The following is a 27,210-nucleotide window of genomic DNA, read 5'->3' as shown; positions in this document are numbered from 1 at the left end:
CACACGGGGGATCCGATGTGCATTGCGAAATCGCTGCTGACCACGCACAGATGCGTGCACGAGAGCAAACATCCCTGTTCTGTCAGGGGAGAGGAGACATATCATTTGTTCCTACTAAGTAGGAACATTGATATGTCTCCGCCCCCCAGTCAGTCCTATCCCCTCACAGTTAGAACACACAGAGGGAACACATTTAACCCCTTGATCACCCCCTAGTGAAAACCCCTTCCCTACCAGTGACATTTACACTGTAATCAGCGCATACAGTATTTATAGCAATGATCTCTGTATGTGTCAATGGTCCCAAAAATGTGTCAAGTGTCCGATCTGTCTATCGCAATGTCGCAGTACCGATAAAAATCAGATCACCGCCATTACTAGTAAAAAATAAAAAAAAATGCCATAAATCTTTCCCATAGTTTGTAGACGCTATAACTTTTGCGCAAATCAATCAATATACGCTTATTATGATCTGCTTTACCAAAAATATGTAGAAGAATATATACTGGTCTAAACTGATGAATAAATTAGTTTTTTTTTTCAAATCAATACGTTTTTATTGATTATTTCTCAGAACATAAGTGAAAAAATATGTATAAAAATATTCGCTTAGACATGCATTTCCTCAGCGTATGACACTTGAGGATTATTCCATAATAAAGTCTGTATACAATAGACATGTTAACCAAGGTAAAAAGTGTGATATATAATATATAACTTGCTGGATCAAGAGCGAGGAACACCGCCCCCTGCCCTGGCACCCCAACCGGGAAGACTCTGTGCTCAGGAGGTAAGCGGAGTCCCCCATACCTCTTTTGGGGGTTATTGCACCATTTTCATTGTTAGATAATGTCTAGTGTTAGTTGTAGTAATATATGAAAAGAAGTGATGTTCAAAAAAGAAAAAGAAAAAAAATATATAAAAGGATACAATAATATAAAATAAAATTAGGAAAAAACAATCAGATTGTTATTTCCCTTTGGTTATGGTTTATAAGTGATACATTTAGGTTTTATGTTTTATTGTGTACCCATCTACCCATTTTTCCCGATATTTTTTGGGCTTTACTATGATTGTTTTGGGTTGATGCATATAACATCTCATACACTGCATGAGTGTCATGCCGCGTACACACAATTGGACTATCCGAACGAGCGGACCTGCCCACACACGACCGGACTATGGCGGGAGTCTGCCTGACTTTTGAAATGAACGGCCTTTCCCACACACGGAGAAAAGTCTGTTCATTTTGAACGCGGCTCCAGGTAGATGGGACTAGTGAAGGAAGTCAATGTCGCCGCCTCCATCGGCGAGATTGACACGTCGCAAGCCCCGTCACCTGGTATGGACTTAAAGGGGAAGCCCTACCCCAAAAAAACGTCACGGGGGTCCCCCCACAGTCCATATCAGACCCTTATCAGAGCATGCAGCCCGGCCGGTCAGGAAAGGGGGTGGGGATGAGTGAACGCCCCCCCTCCTGAGCCGTACCAGGCTGAATGCCCTCAACATGGGGGATGCTTTGGGGAAGGGAGGGCCCTGTGGCCCCCACCCCAAAGCACCTTGTCCCCATGTTGATGAGGACAAGGGCCTCTTCCCAACAACCCTGGCCGTTGGTTGTCAGGGTCTGTGGGCGGGGGGCTTATTGGAATCCGGGAGCCCCATTTAATAAGGGGATCCCCAGATTCTGGCCCTCAACCCTACATGAATGAGTATGGGGGTACAATGTACCCCTACCCATTCACCTGGTGAAAAAAGTGTAAATAAAAAACACAACGCAAGGTTTTAAAATAATTTATAAGACAGCTCCGGTGGTCTTCGGTCTTGGGGGGGTCTTCTTGCCGGAATCCTCCGCTATCTTCTGCTCTTTTACTAGCTCTTTTACTAGTGGAGGAGCCCGGCTTTCTTCTTCATCGCCGCCGCCATCCGGGGGTCTTCTTCCGACTTTGGGGGTCTCGTCCTTGCCCTTCCCCAAAGCACCCCCCCATGTTGAGGGCACGTGGCCTGGTATGGCTCAGGAGGGGGGGCACTCGCTTGTCCCCACCCCCTTTCCTGACCGGCTGGGCTGCGACGTCATTGACTTCCTTCTCTAGTTCTGTCTACCTGGAGCCGCGTTCAAAATTAAGGGACTTTTCTCCATGTGTGGGCACGTCAGTTCATTTCAAAAGTCCAGCTGACTAGCATACAGATGGGCGGATTGTCCACCGGACTACTGAGTCCGGCGGACAATTTTCAGTCAAAACTTCTTTCTAAGTCCGCCGGACTTTTGGGAAGAAAAAGTCAGTCGGAGCCCACACACCGGCGGATTGTCCGGCGAACCAAATCCGCCGGATAGTCCGATCATGTGTACGCGGCATCAGTCTTAGTTATTACTTCATGAAGAGACGGGGTTAGTTGATCTCTCCAGTGGCGCATTATCGTTAGTCGTGCACTTAAAAGAATGTGTACTGCTATGGTTCTGTACTCTGGTGGAATTAACTCTATGTCCAAGGATAAAAGACCAGAGTATATGGTACAATGTTTCCACAGCACCACAGATTCTCCAACAGGTATTGGAACTTTGAGGGGAGAATTTAGCTATCCTATAGGGTGTCAGATACCATCATGAAGAGGATTTCTGAGATAATTCCCATAGATTTACACTCTTTGTCGCAGTGCACGTGATGTGTAGTGCCTTTTGCCATTGTTCCATGGAGTAAGAGTTATCCAAGTCCTTCTCCCAGGCAGTCATATGAGTCATCTTCAAAAGTATATCCTTATTCTTCAGTATGTTATAGAACAACGATATACCTTTAATCTTGGTGGTAGGGTTTGTGTAGTATTGGAGTACCCTCCATAGCATCTCAATAGTTGTTTCCAAGTTGGAGCATAGTAGATGTGTTATTCTGTGGTATGTGAAATATTCTGAGTTAGCTAGGTTGTATTCTATTTGTATAGCCCTGAAGGTTTTAGGAGTTGGACCAATCATGACATCTTCAATTTTTTCTATTCCCTTTTCCACCCAGCTTGAGACGTTTAAGTCTGTGATGATGTGTGCTAAGCTATAGGTAGGCATTGATAGCGTAGAGGTAATAGAGTCCTGAGAGGGAGTGTTTAATAAGGCTCTCCATGCATGAAGTGATGCGGTGATGGTGGGAGAAAGTGATGCATATCTAGGGGTGTATTGTTGGCTGGTAAGAAGAAAGTAATATAGATGGCCTCCTTTAAGTTGTATATCTTCCAGTTCTTTCCATCTAGTATTGGGGCTTTGGGGGAACCATGTTTTGAGTTGTGCAAATATTGAAGCAGTGTAGCAATCTTTGAGTACTACTAAGCCCACTCCTCACGCCTTCCTAGTGTTGATTACCGTATATACTCGAGTATAAGCCGAGATTTTCAGCCTCTTTTTTGAGGCTGAAAGTGCCCCCCTCGGCTTATACTCGAGTCATCGCTGTCTGCCCGCTCGATCAGCGTGTCGAGCAGACAGACAGCGGCCATTCTGATTCAAAAGCCGCGCCTCCGGCTCCCCCTTCGCCTGTGATAGGCGGAACACTGAATTTCCCAGCAGCCTGTGTTCCGCCTATCACGGACTTCGTATCATCCTCGTACTACGGACGAGGATGATACGACGTCTGTGATAGGCGGAACACAGGCTGCTGGGAAATTCAGTGTTCCGCCTATCACAGGCGAAGGCGGCGGCGCAGCTTTTGAATTTTACAATGGCCGCCGACGAACGAAGAGGGCACGGGACGGAGGCAAGGCACAGGACGGCACGGCACGGGACGGGACGGGACGGGACCGGAGGCAAGGCACGGCGGCGAGGCACGGCGGCGAGGCACGGCGGCGAGGCACGGAGGCAAGGAGGCTCGGCACGGGACGGAGGCTCGGGACAAAGGCTCAGGACACAGGTAGGCTGGACACACACACACACACACACACACACACACACACACACACACACACACACACACACACACGGATACACACACACACACAGGGATGGATGGATGGATGGAGACACACACACACAGGGATGGACGGACACACAGGGATGGACGGACACACAGGGATGGACGGACACACAGGGATGGACGGACACACACACAGGGATGGACAGGCATGTCTTACCCTCGGCTTATACACGAGTCAATAAGTTTGCCAGTTTTTTTGGGGGTAAATTGGGGGCCTCGGCTTATATTCGGGTCGGCCTATACTCGAGTATATACGGTAGTTTGGAGAATGCACATCTTCCCTTCCTCCCTTGCCAAAGATATCAGTTGATCATGGATTGGGCTTTAATAAAGAAGGTATTAGGTACTGGAATAGGGATGGTCCTAAATAAATATAGAAATTGTGGTAGCAGTACCATTTTAAAAGCTGCTAATCCCCCGGACCAGGATAGTTCAGTTTTTGCTATATATTGAAGTCTGGAGTGTAGTTTGTCTATGAATGTGGAGTAATTTGCTTTGAACAATTCTGCTGTCTTGGGTGTTAAGGTGATGCCTAAGTAATTTATAACAGTGGTGTTCCACATGTATGGATATAACTGTTCCATTTTAGGAGGTATATTGATGCCAAGGATGTATGACTTAGTGTTGTTTACTTTGTAATAGGATATACCATTGAACATTTTGAGTGTTTGATGTATCGAGGCTAATGAGATCTCCACATCTGTGATCATGAGTATAACAATGTCAGTGAATAGACTAATGTGTTGAGTTGCTAAACTTATGTCCTGTAATTTGCGGGTGGTTGAGTATGTAACCCACCAGAGGTTCTATGAGAAGGTTGAATATTAATGGTGAAAGTGGCCACCCCTGGTGAGTTCCATTTGTGATATTAAATGGAGTGGAAAGTACCCCCCGAGGTCATGGGCGTCCGCAGAACTTTTTCCAAGGGGGGGCATAATTTTATGGGCACTCATGCTCTGCCCCTTTTCGACAATCTCATGAAAAATTTTCCACTGGTAATACATATGTGTTATATAACAGATAATTCATCTTCACTTTGTATTGGAAGTTACTCTGGCGGCTGTGGTCCATGCCCATATAGCCTAGAGAATGTAAATCTTTTTACATTGCAATACATCTGTTGTGGCCATATTTTGATCTCATACTGTCACTGTATAGGCTGTTTTCATCAAGATAAAAATATGGCAAAAACAGATGTATTGCAATGTAAAAAGATGTACATTCTCTAGGCTATATGGGCATGGCACCCAGCCACCTGAGTAACCTTGTGGACGCCCATGCTTTCAAAAACCAGCCGTGGAAAAAAATTCATACCAGCCTCACAGCATTATTATACCAGCCCAACAGCATAACGTCATTATTTTCTTGTTCATGAAAGGGAAAACCATACATTTTAAAGCATATTTGATGAAGAGCGTATTATATATAGATATGAAATCACATAGGGCTTATATTATATATATATATATATATATATATATATATATATATATATTCAAATTCCAGTTAATAGTGGTAAGTGATCAATCATCAAGGGGGACCCCAGGAACTCAGAACGTGGGGGGGGCACCTTGATCACCGCGCTGGATGGCTCTGTGTTCGGCGGCCGCTCTGTAACATGGCCCCGCCCACCCCAGACCGGCTCGTGTGACAGGGGGAACGTTGATTCTCTTTACTATCACACGAGTTGGTCTGAGGGGGCGGGACTGTGTTACAGAGCGGCCGCCGAACACAGAGCCATCCAGCGCTCTGATCCATAGGAGATGGCGGAGGATGCAGCCGCCAGCGGACAAAAAAATGGAAAAAAAAAGTGAAAAAAAGCAGCATGGCGGCGGCTACGGCAGACACCTTTGGGATTCCAGGGGGGGGCACTTGACCCCCCTTGCCCCCTGCTGCGGACGCCCATGCCCGAGGTGTAAACCTGGGCAGAGGGCTTGGAGTATAATGCCATAATTGCAGAAAATATAGTGCCACTGAATGCAAACTTGTGATATTAAATGGAGTGGAAAGTACCCCCCGAGGTGTAAACCTGGGCAGAGGGCTTGGAGTATAATGCCATAATTGCAGAAAATATAGTGCCACTGAATGCAAACTTCTCCAATACCTTAGCAAGATATCCCCAATGTATACAATCGAACACCTTCTCTGCATCCAAAGCTAGGAGCAGAGAAGGCATTCCCTTCAGATTTGCTTGGTGGATTATATTAATTAGGCAGTAGTTTTACGTCTGGATTGGTCCATATGTATAAGCTGTGGAAGTATGTCTATTAGCCTTAGTGCAATCAGTTTGGCATATAGTTTCAGGTTGTTATTAAGTAATGATATCGGCCTGAAATTCTGTGGAAGAGATGGTTCCTTCCCTGGCTTGGGCAGGGTGATTACAAGTGCTTTCAACATTTCTTTCAACATTTGAAAATAGTGGTTAGGTCGGGTGAGAGGATGTACTTGAATGTTTTATAGCATTCTCCTGTATATCCATCAGGACCTGGGGACTTGTTTAGTGGTAGCATATCAATAGCTTGAGACACTTCCTGGATTGTGAAGGGAGAGTTAAGGTGCATTAGTTGTGTTGGGTTTAGTTGGGGAAGAGACACTTCCTTCAGAAAGCCATTTATTGCCTCAGCAGTTGGTTGAATGGTATGTGGATCATCTGCCAAGTTGTACAGAGATCCATAATAATGGCTAAATGTGTTGGCTATGTTTTGTGGGTGATGTTTATCTTTAGTGAGCGGGTGTAAGATGTACGGTATCTTGGTTTTGTACCTGAGCCCTGTAAGCGTTGTGCTAGGAGTTTCTCCGCCCTGTTACCATTTACATAATAATTCATGTTTACGCCTAGTAGACTTTTCAAAATTTCCTAATAATAGTATTCGAAGATCATATCGACGTTGGGATAATTGTTTAGAGATTGAGGGTGTGGGTTTTTGTTTATTACTGATTTCTAAGTTGTGAATTTTGCTTGGGAGATCCTGTAATTGCTGTTGGTGCTGCCTCTTCCTCCTTGCCCCCAGTTTAATAAAAAAATACCCCTTATAAATGTCTTATGGGCATTCCACAGTGTAAACTTATCATCCACAGAAACTACGTTTTCGCTGAAATATTGCAATAAGTGTTATTCCAATATAGTTTTAGTAGGCTTTTCCTGTAAAAGAAGCAGGTTAGCTCTCCAGATTGGAACAGCAGAATGAGTCACTTATTGTCAGCAGGTGGTCTGACCACGTAATATCATTTATGGATGCTGCTACAGTTCTGCTCCAGGTCCATTGATCTACTAGGAAGAGATCAATTCGTGAGTATGACCTGTGTGGTGAAGAAAAAAAGTGAAGTCTTTTTTCCCCTGCATGAAGGCATCTCCAGGCGTCTAATACGTTTTGCTGATTTATGGTATTTTGAAGCGTTTGGGTTGTTCTGGTGGGGGTGGAGATGGAATCAAGGTGTGAGTCTGGGATAAGGTCCCCACATGTTACCAGAGCTCCTTTTTTGTGGGTCCATACCTTTTAAAAATAGTGTACGTTGAGTAGTTAATATTGCAAATTAGTATTATGAATCGTCGTTGTGGGTCTGCAATCACTTCATGTTGATGGAATGAAACAGAGTCCTTATTGCAATAAGAACTCCTCTTTTTTTGAGTCTGCGTTTGCAGTAAAAATATGGGAGAACTGCTTATTTGAGCATTTTGGGGGGATGAACTATTGAAGTGCGTTTCCTGTGCACATAGGACATCGCTTTTGAATTGTTGGGCTTCCTTCCATAATGCCTTACGCTTGACAGGGTGATTATGTCCTTTGGTATTTATAGAAAGAAATATCATCCCCATGTGGGCAAAGAAGGTTTATTTGACATTCTGTGTATATATACATTCTTTTGTTAGTGGCAAGCTCCCTCATGTGGTCAAAACCAGTATAGCTTGTTTTGCTAAATGCTAGTGCAGATCAGAGAAGTATTGTACTCACATTTTGAAGTGCAGGCATCTTTCCAGTTCTATTACCAGCCTGGCTATGTTGGCGAGGTCTCTTTAGAGGAGCTGATCTGGGAGAAACAGTAGTGGCTCCATCTGAGAGCTGTAAAGGAATCTGTAAATTCTGACTGTGTTGGAAAAATAAAGTAATAAGAAAAACAAAACTGACTATGAACATTAAAACTTGAACTTTGAATAACATTGTAAAGCTTTTCAAGTGAACATTGTGATTCAAGCATTGGTATTTCATACCCGAATTCAGCATTTTGCTGCTCAAGTGGTTTCAAGGGGGTGAGTTTGTGAGCCAAGAGAGGCTACTCTCCCCATAAAACTGAAGAGAATACTTATTTGTTTTCCAGGTGGTCAGTGTCTTTTAGCATTCTTAGCCGTGACCTATTGCCATTCAGGATCCGCATGAGGAATACTCCTAAGGGAGTCAGGTAGGGTTGCCACCTTTTCTTTAAGTCAAACCCGAACACTTTAGCGCCACGCAGCAATTTTTTTTAATAGTATAAACTATACATATATTTTGCTATTAAATAACATTTCTAATCATATGAAGTTAATCACAAGAGTTCCCCTTTACATCAGAGTCTGCAGAGTTGCTCTTTTACATCTGAACTCACAAAGTTCCCTTTCACTGTAAGGGGGGGACTCTGCAGACTCTGATGTAAGGGATAACTCTGGGGACTCTGTCATAAGGGATGCTCTGGGAACCCTGATTTAAGGTGGAACATTGAGACCTCTGATGTATGGAGAAGATTCTGATGTAAGGGGGAACACTGTGGCCTCTGGTGTAAAGGGGAACTCTGATGTAAAGGGTGCTCTGAGAACCCTGACTTGCCTTAGTGTATTCACTCACTCACTCCTTGGCAGTCAGCACCTTCAAATTTCCAGCCCCAACTTTCCATTTCTGAGGCACAGCGCCGGGGATTGGAGTGTGGGCAGACACAGAGGTGTAGGAGTGTTTGGGGGGGGGGGGGGTGGAAGCTGCAGGGAAGCCATAGTCAATCTAAATAATGTGTCTGGGTTTCAGGCAGTCTAAAGTGTGAAACCCGGATGCATGATTCCAAACCCGAACTGTCCGGGTGAATCCTGGACAGGTGGCAACCCTAGAGTCAGGCCTGCTGACGGGCTCTGGAAGTATCTGCCATTCTTTGAGCAGAGATAGACCCTTTTCCAGTGAGTCTATGGTGAAGGTATGGCCTTCTTTGATAATCGTGATTTTTATAGCTGGAAAGCCAATCGCTCGCTGTGAAAAACGGTACTGGGATGATGCCTGCAGGTGCCGGCATCATCCCGGTATAACCCCCGGAAGCCGAGTACGCACATTTGCGTACGCTCGGCGGCAAGGAGTTAAGTTATTGCTTCTATTTCTGTCCATGTCAGCCATTTTAGATTTGAGCACTTTTATTACCACCTGTTTTTCACTATTTATCTACTAAATTGTTTACAGTGGCTGCAAACTCCCCCATCTTGTTTTCAATGTGCCCCACTCTGGATTATACAGCCTGTATCTCCTTATTGAACTTTTGCATGCAGGACAACATGTCAGTTTGGATTGAGCTCCTTAGGGACATTCACCACTTAAGGACCGCCGCATGTAAATATACGTCAGCAGAATGGCATGTATGGGCACAGGCATGTACCCGTACGTGCTTTCCTTCCGATGGGACCCCCTCCCGCTGGCTGCGGTGGTCCGTTTCGCTTCAGGAGCGATCCGGGATGAGGGGATGGCCGTTGGTTTCTGGCCATCCCCTCTCGATCGCTCCTGGCGAATGAGAAGCTTCCCCTGCCTGTGTTGGGAAGTGATGTCACTCTCCTCGGGGTGGTCTTTTTGCGAGGAGAGGAAATAGTAAGTGTGCACCAACACTACACTGACACATAGGCACACAAATTACCCCCTTATCCCCCCTCGATCGCCCCCCCGATTCACCCCAGCATCCCCCCTCCCAGTCACAGTGTCACTGATTGCAGTGATCATTTATTTACTGATCACTGCATTTAGTGTCAGTTGTGACAGTAAAAAGTGTCATGGCAGTTAGTGTTAGGTCCAGGGTAGCCCCATACCCCCCCAATAAAGGTTTAACCCTCTGATTGCCCCCCCCAGTTAACCCTTTAACCCCCTTTTGCCAGTGTCACTAAGCAATCGTTTTTCTGATCGCTGCATTAGTGTCACTGGTGCCGCTAGGTAGCTAGTTATTTTTTTAGGTTCACCGCCAGGTTTTTATAGCATTAGGTACCCCCATATACTACCCAATAAAGGTTTTAACCCCCTGATTGCCCCTAGAGTTAACCCTTTCACCAGCGATCACCGTATAAGTGTCACTGGTGATGCTGGATAGCCAGTTAGTTATTTAGTTATATAGGTTCCCCGTCAGGTTTTTATATAGCGTCTGGGACCCCCATATACTACCCAATAAAGTTTTTAACCCCCTGATTGCCCCAGGTAACCCTTTCACCCCCTTTTGCCAGTGTCACTAAGCGATCGTTTTTCTGATCGCTGCATTAGTGTCACTGGTCCTGCTAGGTAGCTAGTTATTTTTTTTAGGTTCCCCGTCAGGTTTTTATATAGCGTCAGGGACCCCCATATACTACCTAATAAAGATTTTAACCCCCTGATTGCCCCTATTTAACCCTTTCACCAGTGATCACTGTATAAGTGTTACAGGTGACTCTGGTTAGTTAGTTTGCTTTTTATAGCATCAGGGCACCCATCATTTATTACCCAATAAAGGTTTAACCCCCTGATCACCCAGCGGGTGATATCAATTAGGTTTTAAGGTCAGGGTCTGTGTCGCCCCAGGCAGCGCTAGGTTAATGCTAGTGCTGCTAACACCCACGCACAAAGCATACACCTCCCGTAGTGGTATAGTATCTGAACAGATCAATATCTGATCTGATCAGATCTATACTAGCGTCCCCAGCAGTTTAGGGTTCCAAAAAAATGCATTGTTAGCAGGGTCAGCCCAGATACCTGCTAGCACCTGCGTTTTGCCCCTCCGCCCAGCCCACCCAAGTGCAGTATCGTTCGATCACTGTCACTTGCAAAACACTAAACACATAACTGCAGCGTTCGCAGAGTCAGGCCTGATCCCTGCGATCGCTAACAGTTTTTTTGGTAGCGTTTTATATTTAAATCCTGAAGGCGGTGCTTGGTTTTCGGGGTCCCGTACGCAGCTAGACTCCCAAAAAGTCCCCCACATGTGGTATCTCCGTACTCAGGAGAAGCAGCAGAATGTATCTTGGGGTGTAATTTCACTTATGCTCATAGCATGTGTGAGCAATATATCATTTAGTGACAACTTTGTGCAAAAAAAAAAAAAAAGTTTGTAATATTCCCACAACTTGTGGCAAAATATAAAATATTTCATGGACTCAACATGCCTCTCAGTAAATAGCTTGGGATGTCTACTTTCCAAAATGGGGTCATTTGGTGGGGTTTTCGGGGTGCCGTACGCGGCTAAGCTCCCAAAAAATCCTCGCACTCAGGAGATGCAGCAGAATATATTTTGGGGTGCAATTCCACATATAACTATGGCATGTGTGAGCAATATATCATTTAGTGACAACTTTTTGTAAACTTTTTATTTTTTATTTTTTGTGTGTCATTATTTAATCACTTGGGACAAAAAAAAAATATTCAATGGGCTCAACATGCCTCTCAACAATTTCCTTGGGGTGTCTACTTTCCAAAATGGGGTCATTTGGGGGGGTTTGTACTGCCCTGCCATTTTAGCACCTCAAGAAATCAGTCAAAAATTAAAAGCTGTGTAAATTCCAGAAAATGTACTCTAGTTTGTAGATGCTATAACTTTTGCGCAAACCAATAAATATACGCTTATTGAAATTTTTTTTACTAAAGACATGTGGCTGAATACATTTTGGCCTAAATGTATGACTAAAATGTAGTTTATTAGATTTTTCTTATAACAAAAAGTAGAAAATATCTCTATCTATTTTCAAAATTTTCAGTCTTTTTCCTTTTATATCGTAAAAAATAAAAATCTCAGAGGCAATCAAATACCATCAAAAGAAAGCTCTATTTGTGGGAAGAAAAGGACGCGAATTTAGTTTGGGTACATCATTGCATGACCTCGCAATTACCGATTAAAGCAGTGCAGTGCGAAATTGTAAAAAGACCTCTGGTCCTTAGGCTGACAATTGGTCCGGGGCTTAAGTGGTTCAGATGTCTTTTAGTACTGTGTCCATAACTGGCTGATTATTCATTGGGAACACCAATGCTGTCAGGCAGCTCTCTAGTGTTCTCCCCAGAATCAGTGCAGGGACTAGCTGTGGGGCTGCATCCAGAGCCATCCCTCCGGAATTTGGCTTTAGCTGGGCTTGCAGACTGAGGGGCATTAGGGTAGGATTGCTGCCTGCTGGGGACCCATTATTTTTGCTCATAGATGCAGAGTTAGCTGGGGAGTGTGTTGTATAGGCTGGGGTGGATCTACAGCCAGCTCCATCTTGTCTACCTCCATGTGTCTGCCATGTATTGAAATCTGTCAGTTTCTGGGGCTTCCTGAGTTCTTTTATTTTCCTGGCCATGGTCACCGATGCTGTGGTGTGCAGATCGTTCTGTTTTGGGGTGAAAACTCCCTCTGGAAAGTTGCTGTGTGCTGCTGTCTGTCTGTGGGAAGAGGATCTCGGCTCTCACACTTACATCTTTCTCTACAGCCGGCCACACCCCTAGAAATTTGTTTTTAAAAACATTTTTGGGAATATTCTAGCAAAAAGTAAAAAATGTTGTTTTATTTTCAAAATCAACAAATTTTGTTTATAGCTCAAAAAAAAACAAAAAAAAACGCAGAGGTGATAAAATACCACCAAAAGAAAGCTCTCTTTGTGAGAAAAAAAGGATGCAAATTTTGTTTGGTTACAGCATGACCGTGCAATTGTCAGTTAAAGCGACGCAGTGCCAAATTGTAAAAAGTCCTCTGGTCAGGAAGGGGGTAACATCTTCCAAGACTGAAGTGGTTAAATTACATTTTTTCCTTTTAGAAATGTCATTTTTCGGCGGTACTGTTATAAAAATGGGAAAGATACACTACTTTACAGGCAGACTAAGGGGACCCCCAGACATGATATTTAAAGGAATATTTCATTTTTATTGTTTCACTTTAAGCATTATTAGTTCCAAAACACAATAGCATAAATTGGACTATACCGGTACTTGGTAGTGAGTAAGGTAAAAGGGATTGATTAAAATGTCATCTTATTTAATAAACACATGAGAAAATAACAAGACATCACTCATTAAAATACAATAATGTGTACACCACAGTTAGAGCGCTCCTAACGGATTCTCCACAGGGAGGGTTCAAACTTGGTGGCACACAGGGTTTCTTCTACTAGTTTTGCGGGGCAAACCGCTTCTTCAGGAGGATATCAAAGTATAGTAAATAACATTTAGATAATTAGCAAGCAAGAGCAGCATTACATGAAAATAGCCATTTATATATACAAACAAATTCATCACATAATTAGGAAAAGGAGGTCAGCTCACCACAAACTTGAAAAATGGGTTGCAGATAGGAATATAGGGGCCCTCCTATCCGCAACCCATTACCGGTATAGTCCAATTTATGCTATTGTGGTTTGGAACTGCTTAAGGGCTAGCGTGAGCAGCTACCCCAGCACTCCCACACCTATCACTCTTACATTATGAAAGGTGGATGATGGTACTTATATGTTATGTAATCTATGCGATTCAGAGGGGATACTTATAATTTGTGACTTAAGCATTATTAAAATCACTGCTCCTGAATAAACTGCCATTTTCAAAACTTTTTTTTGCATTGTTACATGTCCCATGGGGCAGTACCTGGGTCCCCAAACACTTTTTATAGCAGTAACTTGAATATAAGCCTTTAAAATGAACACTTGATTTTTCATGTTCGTGTCCCATAGACTTTAACGATGTTCACATGCTTGCACACATTTTTTGTCTCTTTGCATGTTCTGGTGCAAACCAAACTGGGGGTGTTTCGGATCCTCCCTAATTTTAATGGGACAGCAAATTTACACTGTTATACAATCTGTACACTCAGTACTTTACATTGTAGCAAAGTGTAATTTCTTTAGTGTTGTCCCATGAAAAGATATAATAAAATATTTACAAAAATGGGAGGGGTGTACTCACTTTTATGATATACTGTATATACACAACATTCCCCTTTACATCAGAATTCCCCTTTACATCAGGGTATGCAGAGTTCCAACTTGCATTTAAAATGGGGGCTCTAATTTGGAGGGGACTCCAGTGACCACAGAGCACCTTCAGCAGAGTGAATATACTAAAGTAAAGGGGGGGGGGGGGTACTGATATAACATCAGTGCCCTCTTACCTTACTGTATTCACTCTCCCTCATATCAGTGACCCCCCCCCCCCAGACTGACCTTGCAGCACTGTCATTGACATCCTCTGAGGTGCACCGTGCAGGGCTCAGTCAGACGGTCCTCTCTGGGCTCCAGCTTGGTGGCTCTGGTTTCATCCTATATCTTCTCCACAGTCCCCACACAAATAACTCCTCCCGTAACCCCCATCCTAGCAGCTCCCACTCTTGACTCTTCTGTAGGCTACCCCCCAGAGGCTGCAAACATGATACAGGAAATGGTGAGAGACTGTGCAGCCATAATACAAGAGATGGTCAGAGACTGTGCAGACATGATACAAGAGATGGTCAGAGACTGTGCATACATAATACAGGAGATGGTCTGAGACTGCAGACATGATACAGGAGATGGTCCGAGACTGCAGACATGATATTATTTACGTAAAAAAATATCATAATATCAGCACGTTTGAAGGGCATTGATGCAAAAACTTTTGACTACCTTGATATGAATGAATTCACTACCCCGACCTTTTATGCACTTCCTAAAGTACATATGAGTTTGGTTTGCCCTCCTGGGCGTCCTATAATATCAGGGTGTGGTTCATTAACGGAAAAGGCAAGTGAACTCATTGATAATTATCTATATCCACATTTCAAAGGGTTACACTCTTACGTAAAAGATACGATTGAGTTGTTGAAAATCACCAATGGTCTATTAATACCTGAAAACGCCTGGTTGGTTGCGATAGATATTGAGGCATTGTATAACTCAATACCGCATACAAGGGACGTGGAGGTGATTCGAGAATTTTTGAAAGAACGCGATGTAGACTCTTGGCGTTATTATGAATTTGTCCTTGAACTGCTTAGCTTTGTGCTTACAGGCAATATATTTGTTTTTAAAGGATCCCACTACCTCCAGGTGCAGGGAGTCGCTATGGGGGCGAAATGTGCGCCCTCATATGCGAACCTGTACCTGGGGGGGTGGGAAAGGGATCTTTTTTCAGATGAGTCAAGAATGACTCAATTGTCCCATGTAAATTCATGGAATCGATATATTGATGATGTGTTAATGATTTGGACAGGACCGAGAGAGGACTTGGTGGCTTTCTTGGAGGGCCTACAGATTAATTTGCATAATTTAAAGTTCACTTACAGTTATGACCGTAAAAGAATCACGTTCCTTGATGTGGAGCTCTTCGCGGATGAGAGGGAGGTGTTGTGCTCCACCCTGTATAGGAAGAGCTCAGCGGGCCACAATCTTCTGCACGCTAACAGCTCACATCTGGGTAGTTTAGTTAAGAGTATCCCTTATGGTCAGGGCTCAAGTCCTGCGGGAATGCATGGGAACGGGGTTCCTGTACTTTTTCCACAACAGGAACTCAGTTCCCATTAGCAGCCGCGTCCTGCAAGACTTTGAAGTATGTGAGCTGTGTGGCAGGTGCTACACCAGCAGCTGCCGACACAGCTCACAATATGACCATTCAGGCATTGCCAGTAGGGGGCCCCATGACAGCTTCCTCTTCAATCTACCTGTCAATCACAGCTAGCTGATGGGTAGATCAGGTCCCTGCTGCTAAGAGATTGTATTTAGTCAGACCTCTCGTGATGCTCCTCCCCACCGGCCCCTCCTGATGTTCTGTCTCCTCATCCTCCCCCCCAGTCTCCTGCATACTTGCTGTGTGTCCTGCTGAATCCGCCCCTCCTCTATCTTCAGTGCCATATGATGAGAGAACCCAGAGGAGGAGCACAGCTATTCTGCTCACAGGACAGGCAGGGAGAGAGGTGTGCTGAGGGAGGACTATCAGTTTGGGGTGGTAAGCTGAGCACAATACCTGGCAAAGTTTAATGCCAGGAGGGAAGTTTATGTGGAAATATGTGAAGGGTTGGAATAGCAGCGAGTGTGTGTTGGAGCCCTGCAGAGTTTGCAGCCCCCCCAAGCTAACATACATCTCCTAAGCAGGAACACATCACTATCTCCCCAAGCATTCTGTCCAGATAATGTGCAGTTCATTTATGACCTTTCCGTTTAACCCTGTGTTATCCAAACTCTGTTCAATAAAAAGTTTAAACTCACCACATAAACACTCTATATACAAAATAACATCCCCCAATAAAGATCAGAACATGATGTTCACATTTGCATGAAAGCACAATTAACAAGCAACACAAGAAGATTCGTAACATCTATGAAAAATGTTGGCACCTTCTCACAGCAGATGAGAGGATTTCAAAATTTGTGCAACCTTACCCGGAAATTACTTATAAATGGTCACGATCGTTGAGAGACAGCTTGGTTCCAAGTCATTATAGGATGGAGGGAACCACAAAAGTCACCATACCTGGCACCTACAGGTGCGGTAAGTGTGACTTTTGTCGTTTCATTCTAGAGGGGAAAAATGTAGTGCTCCCAAATGGTAACATTTGGACACCCAAACAAAGGACCAACTGTCAGTCAGTTGGATCAGTTTACCTCATGAAATGCCTATGTGGAGCTTTCTATGTGGGTAAAACAAAGCGTCCCCTGTTTTGCCGCATAAGGGACCATGTCTTTTTAATATCGAAATGAAAAATGTAAACTCCCATAAGCCGCTATGTGGGGCTATATCATAATTTCAGTCTTAAGCCTATTGGTTTTTTCAGCCTGGAGCATCTCCCTTCACAGGGTCGGGGGGGGGGGGGGGGGGTGATCTTGATAAAAAATTATTACAGCTTGACAAAAGATGGATTTATTCCTTACAGGCAACTCGCCTCCCGAACCTCAATGAGGGGATCAGCTAGAAGCCATTCTTGTAAAGAGGTGGCTTTGGCTCTATTCAGGTGTATTCTAATTATTATCATCCTTAATCTTGTTTAGAGATCACCGCTCTAGGTGGGGGTGCTTCCAGGTGCTTAGAGGGTAAAACACGAACGGTTGGTGCCTTTAGTTTAATGTGTGAATGTTGTAAGTGTTTTTATGTCATTTGTTATTTGCCTTTAGGATCTGGCTTTGTTGTTAGGGCCATCCCTGGTTGTCAGATATCAGGTTACATATACAATTATATATTATTTGGGATACTTTTAGCTATTTTGCAGATGCGTGCTTGGATAAAATAATTTATAACAAAAATAAAAAAGATTAATTTTTTTTTCTCCATTTATCTTCTACTACAGATCTTGGTTTGTGATGCCTCTTTTTATTGGCAATTGGGGGCCCGTATGGACACCCAAGGGTCGTGTCTTATAGGGGAATGTGTTCTCATGTTTGGGGGCACATGAGCCCTTTTAGGACCCGCTGTGGATGTCCCTTTAAGGGTCATCTTCCTCTGGAGGTCTCTGGGTCCCTTCCAACTATATCCAGGAGGTGTCAGCAGAGGTAGTCTTTCTCCCTTCCCGCTGACACCTTGGTGCACCGAAAATGATACTCATTTCCGGTTCCGGTGGCAGTTTGATGACCCGGGACGTCCTGTTATTGTGTCTGCTTGGCGCCATGATGCTGTGACATCACATGTCATGTTTTGGCGCCATGGGGAGGGCTATTTAAACCTGGCCTGCCATGTGACAGGCTGGGAGTGTTTGGAAGCTCGGGAGGTTCGTCCTGCGTACCGTTGTCAGGTAAAGTGGCAGTTTTGTGGGTTCTCTGTTAGAGTACTTGTTGAGCATACTTGTCTGTGTGCCCTTAGGGGCTGTACTTTGCATAATTGTGTCTATTTTTTACACTGCAAGGTGGATAGGATCTGGTTCGGTTTGGACGCTGTGAGTCTGTTGTGGTTGGGAGCGGGAGTGTTAATCCTCTGCTCCCTTTCCTCCTTTCCTTCCGTTTCCTGTCCTAAATTGCGGGCCAGTGACTCAATTTGAACAGCTATAGCCCAAAACTGTGAAGAGGTGAGAGACTTCTATATTTCCAAGTTCATGAAGCATTTTTATGCGACTTTTCGCGTTTCCTTAAAATGCAGTTTGCTACCTTACGGTCTATGGGGCCATAGTAGCATAACAATGTTGAGGGGACCATACAATTGTCTGCTATTTGTTTTCTTATCAGATCCTGTGGACATGAACCCTTTGAAGATCTTTTGCCTTTCTCCCAAGCTCCCTGATTTATAACAACTCTATTTAACTGATCTATAAGGTGGGTAGGTGTGGCTCCTTTAATGGTAATCTGGGTGGGACCTTCACCGACCTGCATCCTTATGTCTTTAAGATCTGGAAAGCGGTCTTATTATTTTGTAGTTCATTCAGGTACTATCTTATGCATATTTTTCAGAGACATTTGTACTAATTATCACCCTCTCTGTGGGTCTCCCTGGCCATATATGAGGGCAGACCGGCATTATCTGTGGTGTTGATGAATGGAAAATATTCTTTGAAGAGGATCAATCCCATTTGGTGTAGATGTTTCTAAAAAAATTTCCCCCTTTTTTGGAGGTAAGGGGAATATTTAATATCTAGACCTTGGGAGGGATGGGTTTTGGTTTAATTTAAATATATATATATATATTCTTTTCCTCTCCTTCACGCATTTGCAACTCTTGATACTGTATTATTGTACTTTATGGTTATTGCTTTTGTCACAGCTCAGCTGCGGAGCTGATCTGTGTCTCACCTTTACTGCAGTGGGTCGGCTGTCATCTGTTGTCCACTGTCAGGTGTTCAGCTCTGTGCACTCTGCAGCTATGGGTGTCGACGCCCTTCACCTGTTGCCTAATATATGTTTCCTTCCTGCTACTTCCTGTCCAGCCCCTCATGTGCTTCTCTATTTAAATCCCTTCCTAACTAGTTACCATTGCTTGAGCAACATTTGTTTCTGAAGCTCCCCTGTGTAACCTGGTTTACCTGACTTCTTGTGAACTGATCTTCTGTGTACCGACCCGACTTGTTCTGATTACGTTGTCTGCAGCCCGCCCTGACCATGGCTCACTATCTGGCTTTCCTTGCTCCATCCATCCTTGTTTACAGTGTCTCCTGGTACTTCCCTGGTGAGCAGGGTGAACCCGAGGGTCGTGACCTGGGGTCAGCACGCAGCTAAGTCCAAACCTTCGTGAGAGGGTCCCTGGTGGAACACCGGCTGACTCTTAGATTCCTCGCCCTGGGGATCCCGTGTCACCTGCTCGCCTGTGGATTCGCTGTAAGTAGTACCGTGACAGCTTTGTTATTTACATGATAAAGATTTGCAGTTTAGATGTGTTTTCTGTGTGAATTGATTTCTCTCTTTTTTCTTTTTATGTATAGTTTAAAGAGTAACATATTTGTTCTTGTGTGATATGAATATTCCTACTCCTGTGTTCCTGAAGAAGCCGACCAAGGCGAAACATGTTGAACGTACTGGGATGGAACCTCTGTTGGTCTTTAAAGAGAATGTCACCTGCGTTTATGTATTAGGTGTCAATCATAGACCATAGGGAATTGTATCAACAGTTTGACTATTTTTATACTTTGTGAATTTCATGTGAAATAAATTTGTACTTTTTTAGAATATTTTTCTTTACTTACTTATTATTTTTTCATTTTCAATACTTGGTGCCGCAAAAGTCCCTTACCTCCAAACCTTTAGTGCTTATATTTTCCTTGGGATGTGGGTACCATTATTGTATATTACTTGAACAGATCCCTGTCAGAGTATATTTTTTCAATAGGTAGGGGAGGAGACAAGGGGTAACTTAGGAGGAGTTCCTGCTCCTATTCTCTGAGGAAAAAATCCCATCCCTACCAATTCACCAAAAAAGTGTAAAAAAGTAATAACCACAAGAAACAATTTTTGCAAAGTCCTTTGTTAAAAAATAAAAAAATAGTGCTCCTTAATGTAAATCAATCGTCAATCACAACGCCCACCAAACACGAAAAATATAAAAAAATTAAAACGCTTTCACTTCCTGGGAGGCCTCCCCCCTGTAAAGAAAGCTTGAATGAAAAATTAGATTTTTTTTGGCTTTATAAATGTCATTATTGCTGCAGCAGGTTCTATACATGGTACAGATGTGCCACTTTATAGGCAGACTAAGGGGACCCCCCAAGCAATATATTTAAAGGAATTTTTCATTTTATTGTTATTTCTCATTTTTATGGTTTAACCACTTAACAACCGGCCCATAGCCGAATGACGTCTACAGGGCGGTTGTTTAACTATGGGAGGCCGTCATATGACGTCCTCCCAGAATTCCGCTCTCGCGCGCCCCACGGGGGCGCGCACTCGGGAGCATCCGTGACCACCGGGTCCACACGGTAAACGCTCATAGCGGCCGTTTACCACGTGATCATTCCATCAAATGACGGAGTGATCACTTGTAAACAAACCGACGTCATGTTATGACGCCGGTTCCTCCCTCCCCTCTTTGTACAGCGGAGGGGGAAGAGATTGGTGTCAGCAGCGCTGTGGGCTGCATCTGCAGTGTCCACATCGCTGCTCACCGGAATTTAACCCCTCAATTCCCTGCCAATACTCTGCAATACCCAGCAATACTCTGCAATGCCAGATAATACTCTGCAATACCCGATAATACTCTGCAATACCCACTAATACTCTGCAATACTCTGCAATACCCGCCAATACTCTGCAATACCCGCCAATACTCTGCAGTACCCGCCAATACTCTGCAGTACGATTCCAGCCAATACTCTGCAATACCCTGCCATAAATTGCCATACTCGGTGATACCCAGCCATACTCGGTGATACCCAGCCATACCCAGCCATAGACACCCCCCCCCTCTCGTCGCCCTCCGGTGCTTCTACCGACTCGCCAATACGATCAAAGCCAGAAACTTTTTTTTTTTTTTTCAGGCTTCCCAGCTTAGAGGTGAGATGTGGGGTCTTATTGACCCTATATCTCACTGTAAAGAGGACCTGTCATGCCATATTCCTATTACAAGGGATGTTTACATTCCTTGTAATAGGAATAAACGTGATCAAAAAATTTATTTTTGGGGAAAAAAATGTCAAACTAAAATAAATAAAGTAAAATGAACAATAAGATTATTTTTTTTTTAAAGTGCCCCTGTCCCCATGTGCTCGCATGCAGAAGTGAACGCATACGTAAGTCCCGCCCACATATGAAAACGGTGTTCAAACCACACATGTGAGGTATCGCTGTGAAAATTCTAGCCCTAGACCTCCTCTGTAACTCAAAACATGTAACCAGTAAAAAAAATGTAAAGCGTCGCCTATGGGGATTTTTAGGTAGCGACGTTTGGCGCCATTCCACGAGCGTGTGCAATTTTGAAGAGTGACATGTTAGGTATCTATTTACTCGGCATAACTTCATCTTTCATATTATGCAAAAATTTGGCTAACTTTCCTCTGTTTTTTTTTTTTAAGCACAAAATTATTATTTTTTTCAAAAAAAAGCATTCGAAAAATTGCTGCGCAAATACCGTGTGAGATAAAAAGTTGCAACGACCACCATTGTATTCTCCAGGGTGTTTGCTAAAAAAACATATATATATATAATGTTTTGGGATTCTATGTAATTTTCTATCAAATAAATGATGATTTTTACATGTAGGAGAGAAATGTCAGAATTGGCCTGGATGCTCCAGAACGCCTGATGGTGCTCCCTGCATGTTGGGCCACGCTGTGTAAAAGTCTCACACATGTGGTATCGCCGTACTCAGCAGTAATAGCAGAATGTGTTTTGGGGTGTAATTTGTGGTATGCATATGCTGTGTGTGAGAAATAAACTGATAATATGACAATTTTGTGAAAAAAAAAAGTTAAAAAAATCTTGATTTTGCAAAGAATTGGGGGAAAAAATGACAACTTCAAAAAACTTATCATGCCTCTCACTAAATACCTTGGAATGTCTTCTTTCCAAAAAAGGGGTCATTTGGGGGGTATTTGTACTTTCCTGACATTTCAGAGCCTCAAGAAATGAGATATGCTGTCAGTATATCAGGTGATCAGATGTGGGGGGTATTTGTACTTTTCTGGCATGTTAGGGTCTCAAGAATTGAAATAGGCCGCCAGTACTTCAGGTGTGATCAATTTTCAGATAATGGCACCATAGTTTGTGGACTCTATAACTTTCACAAAGACCAAATAATATCCACCAATTTGTACTTATTTTTACCAAAGATATGTAGTAGTATAAATTTTGGCCAAAATTTATGAAGAAAAATTACTAATCTGCTAAATTTTATAACAAAAACAAAGAAAAATTCATTTTTTTTACAGAATTTTCGGTCTTTTTTCTTTTATAGCACAAAAAATAAAAAAATGAGCAGTGATTAAATACCACCAAAAGAAAGCTCTATTTGTGTGAAAAAAGGACAAAAATTTCATATAGGTCCAGTGTTGCATGACTGAGTAATTGTCATTCAAAATGTGAGAGCACCGAAAGCTGAAAATTGGTCTGGTTATTAAGGGTGTTTAAGTGCCCAGTGGTCAAGTGGTTAAGCATGTGCAAATCAAATTGGCTAAATAACATCCCAAAAGGTCAGTTCACACAAATTTGTAGGAACTGCTCTTATGCCATACAATCACAACAGATTAAGAATCGTTTTGTCGAAAAGGGTTATAACTCTCAATCTCTGGATAAGGTGATGCATGAAGTTGGAATGGTTACACAGGACTCCTGCCTTGTACCAAAAGTGAAACATGAATGGGGCTTTATTAGCAACTTTCGTGAACAATTTAGGGATGTAGAATCTAGAATGGAGCATTTTGAAAATGGATAAAACACTGACTAAAGTACTTCCAGATGTTCCTCCTTTTATTTATAGAAGAACGCCAACGTTTGATGATAAAGTGGTAAAAAAGGTCCTGGACCCTCCCGACCTCAGATGTTTTCGGATTGAGCAGGCTTTTATGTCTTCAGGAAATGTCAGGCATGTCAGCAGGTGAACCTTAATATTAGGGGTCTGAGTAGGTTTAGATCCACGGCCAATAATATGGAGTTTGAGATTAAAGAATTTATCTCCAGTTTGTGTACCCATGTTGTATGCCCTTCGGTGTCCTTGCAGTTTACCTTCCTGGCGGTATGATTATGTCAGGAATTTTGTACCAAAAGCGGTACAATTTTTTTGCATGGAAATTCGGTGTTATGTATTATAGGCCTGCAATTCTTAGTAATTACTTACTTAAACCTGACCAAACAAGACTCTAGTAGATATCTCAGATGTGATAAAGTTTGAAACACAAAATCATGAATTATAATCTAATAAATAATATAATGTTATTCAATAATCTAATGCGAAATAATGAAATTAGTTAAACAAAGAAAATTCAATAAACGCCCTGAGTGTGATAAATTTTGAAACAAGGTACAGCACACAATCCAACATCACAATCCGGACAATGGAACCTGCTTTCTTTTTGGACTTTCTTTCCATTGCTATCCCTCTTTGAACAGCAAACCATGCACATCCTGGTAGGTGCTGCCTTTTTTGCGGTTGGCAGTATATAGTGCATAAAGTGAAGACCTGTTAGGCGTTCTGGGTTGGCAACGTCAACAGCACGTCGTCCAGGTCTGCTCACAGCTACTTAAGTTCGTCTGGTGTTTGACAAAAATCTGCTTAGCCACCTTCCAGATAAAATTAGCATGAACAAGAGGCTTGTCACTCTTTGCTCTGTATAGAATATATGAATTCCAAAGGCATTGTTCCAGAAGATGCCGGAAAATCTTTTTATAATATTTATTTTGCTGTTTGCGCATAGCCGGATAAAATGTCATTGCCTGATCGGCTCTGTCGACCCCTCCCATAGTGCAATTATAGTCTATCATGACTTGCGGCTTCAGCACATCTTTCCCACCTTTTGTGTGGACCATGGCAGTGGAGGTATTGTGCACAGTGCTCATGAGACACACGTCCTTGTCTCGCCACCGCATTGTCATCATATTACCCTTCTGCCAGGCAACCATTTCTCAGTTTTTTTCGTTTTTTCTTGCCAAACAGATGGCATGTCACAACGGTTAGGCCTAACGGTACCATAGGCATCAGTCTTGTTTTGTAGTAAAACCTCAAACAGTTCCAGAGACGTGTAGAAATTGTCCATGGTCACACAATATCCCTGGTTCAGCAATGGCTCCAGCAGTGTAAGGACTGATGGTGTGACCATCCCATAGCCGCTGTACCTGGGGTTGAAGTTTGTGCCTTTACCGGTGTAAATGACCGAATTCCAGATGTACCCAGTGGATGAGTCACAGAGCATGTATGATTTGATGCCAAACCGTGCTCTTTTGGATGCTGACGTCCCTTTCTGGCATGTAAGTCTGCTGGAAATTGGTCATGATAATTTGGCATACCTCCCAGATTTTTTTTAGTTTGGGTGCAGATCTCATGATCTTTAGCTATAGCATGCTGTTGCTCCCAGTCCATGCTTTTGATAGAATCTGGTGCTTAATATAGCCTGTGATGGAACCTGAGGCTTTATTTAGCTTGAGGATTGATCTTATCTCTAACCACATTAGGCTTCTTATAGAATTTATAGACCTAATTTAATACGCTTAATATTACATATTGTGTATAAAAGATTTCAACATAGAGTAGGAAAATGTGTTTACTAATTTAGAGTAAACTGTGTATGAATTAGTATCACAGGTTTACTGTGGGTGTTTTTACTGATACCATGTCAGTCCACTTTTTTTGAATTTTTATAGTTTTTGATATATGATGGGTGTTTTTGTATATCTGTTAACCGGTTCCCGACCAGCGCACGACGATGTACGTCGACAGAATGGCACGGGCAGGCATATTGGCGTACAGATACGTCCAATCTTCAATGCCGCCCTGCCATCGGGAGCGCGCCGGCGCGCTCCCGCGCTGGTCGGGACCCCCGTAAGTCCAGTCGCGGGACCCGCGGACTTGATCGCCGCGGGCATATCCGCGAACGTCTCACGGGACGGCTGCATGGAGGAAATGCCGTGTAAACAGCATTTCTCCATTCTGCCTAGCAACTGGTGATGCTGATCTCTGCTCCATGATGCTCTCTCCGGCCACAATGCCAGGGACGCGCTCCGCTGCCACTTATATAGGGACAATGGAGCGGTGTCACATGGGTTGATGTCACATGGGTTGGTCACATGGGTTGATGTCACATGGTGACCCCGCCCCCTTACCATGTGACATCAACCCATGTGACCAACCCATGTGACATCAACCCATGTGACACCGCCCCATTGTCCCTATATAAGTGGCAGCGCAGCGCGTCCCTGGCATTGCGGCCGGAGAGCTCGTCGAGTCAACATCTCCAGGAGAAGAAGAAGGAGAAGAACGGAAGGCGGCGGCGGCGATGGCGGCGACAGAAGACCGGGCCACCACCTCTAAAAGAGCTATAAGAAGGCGCGGTGGCCCGGCAGAAGAACCGAAGAGGGGGACCAGACCCCCGAAGTCGGGAGAAGAGGCCGGCGGCGAGGAAGAAAGCCGGACTCCTCCGCTAGCAAAAGAGCTACAAGAAGATAGCGGAGGAGTCTGGCGAGAAGACCCCCGAAGACGGAAGATCCCCGGAGTGCAATAAAATATTTTTTCCCTGTGTTGTGTTTTTTTTTGTACTTTTTTTCACAGGTGAATGGGTAGGGGTACATTGTACCCCATACTCATTCACATAGGGTGTGGGGCCGGTACCCGGGGGCCCCCTTATTAAAGGGGGCTCCCGGGTTCCGATAAGCCCCCCGCCCGCAGACCCCGACAACCAACGGCCAGGGTTGTCGGGAAGAGGCCCTTGTCCTCATCGACATGGGGACAAGGCACCCCCCCCATGTTGAGGGCACGCGGCCTGGTACGGCTCAGGAGGGGGGGGGGCGCCCGCTCGTCCCCACCCCCTTTCCTGGCCGGCCGGGTAGCGTGCTCGGATAAGGGTCTGGTGTGGATCTGGGGGGGACCCCCACGCCGTTTTTTTGGCGTAAGGGGTTCCCCTTGGAATCCATACCAGACCTAAGGGCCTGGTATGCTCTCGGAGGGGGAACCCACGCCAAATTTTTTTCAGAAATTTGGCGTGGAGTTCCCCCTTGAGCTCATTCTCTGCTTGGCCACGGCAAAAGTCGCCTGGCCTGGGGCGACTTGTAAGTCGTCCCAAGTCAGGTTGAAGTCATCACAAGTCGTGTTGAAGTCGTCCCAAGTCGCGCTGTGATCTTAACTCAAGTCGTGTACAAGTTGCCTCACTCAAGTCGCCTACAAGTCGTGTTGCCCCTGTGTGAACGGACCCTTACTATAAAAATGTATTTAATACAGGCAACTCACGTTTTAGATGTGATGTATGAGCATTCAGTCACTTTAAAAGCTGAGCATGGATGTGATCATCTGATAGTCCATCAAGCTGAGGCGCTGTAGCCGCTAGCGGCCAGGAAGTGGCACAGACGCTGGCCGTGGAGCGCAGTTCAAAGCAGAATGAAGTCTGGAGCACAGGCGGAGAGAGATGACATCATGAGGTGGGCGCGACCGATGAGATCGTTTGACAGCCGCACTCCATCAAGCAAGTGGGACAACTACAAAGACCGATATATACAGTGCCTTGCGAAAGTATTCGGCCCCCTTGAACTTTTCAACCTTTTGCCACATTTCAGGCTTCAAACATATAAAATTTTTATTTTTTGTGAAGAATCACCAACAAGTGGGACACAATTGTGAAGTGGAATGAAATCTATTGGATTTTTGAAACTTTTTTAACTAATAAAAAAATGAAAAGTGGGGCGTGCAAAATTATTCGGCCCACTTGCGTTAATACTTTGTAGAGCCACCTTTTGCTGCGATTACAGCTGCAAGTCGCTTGGGGTATGTCTCTATCAGTTTTGTACATCGAGAGACTGTCCAATCTTCCTTGCAAAACAGCTCGAGCTCAGTGAGGTTGGATGGAGAGCGTTTGTGAACAGCAGTTTTCAGCTCTTTCCACAGATTCTCGATTGGATTCAGGTCTGGACTTTGACTTTGCCATTCTAACACCTGGATACGTTTATTTGTGAACCATTCCTTTGTAGATTTTGCTGTATGTTTGGGATCATTGTCTTGTTGGAAGATAAATCTCCTTCCCAGTTTCAGGTCTTTTGCAGACTCCAACA

At 44.0% G+C, this 27,210-nt stretch overlaps 1 protein-coding gene across 29 annotated transcripts in view; it reads left to right on the top strand.

Moving 5' to 3' along the window:
- Positions 1–27,210, top strand: part of LOC143934091 (neurexin-2-like) — a 3,463,823-nt gene that overhangs the window by 194,523 nt on the left and 3,242,090 nt on the right. The gene's annotated exons all lie outside the window — the stretch shown is intronic.

This window comes from Lithobates pipiens, unplaced genomic scaffold (assembly GCF_037356315.1).
Source record: "Lithobates pipiens isolate NorthernLeopardFrog02 unplaced genomic scaffold, aLitPip1_a1.2 Scaffold_10, whole genome shotgun sequence".
In the NCBI taxonomy this organism is placed as follows: domain Eukaryota; kingdom Metazoa; phylum Chordata; class Amphibia; order Anura; family Ranidae; genus Lithobates; species Lithobates pipiens.
Note: the sequence above shows the minus strand (reverse complement) of the source record. Positions and strands in the feature narration are given on the sequence as shown.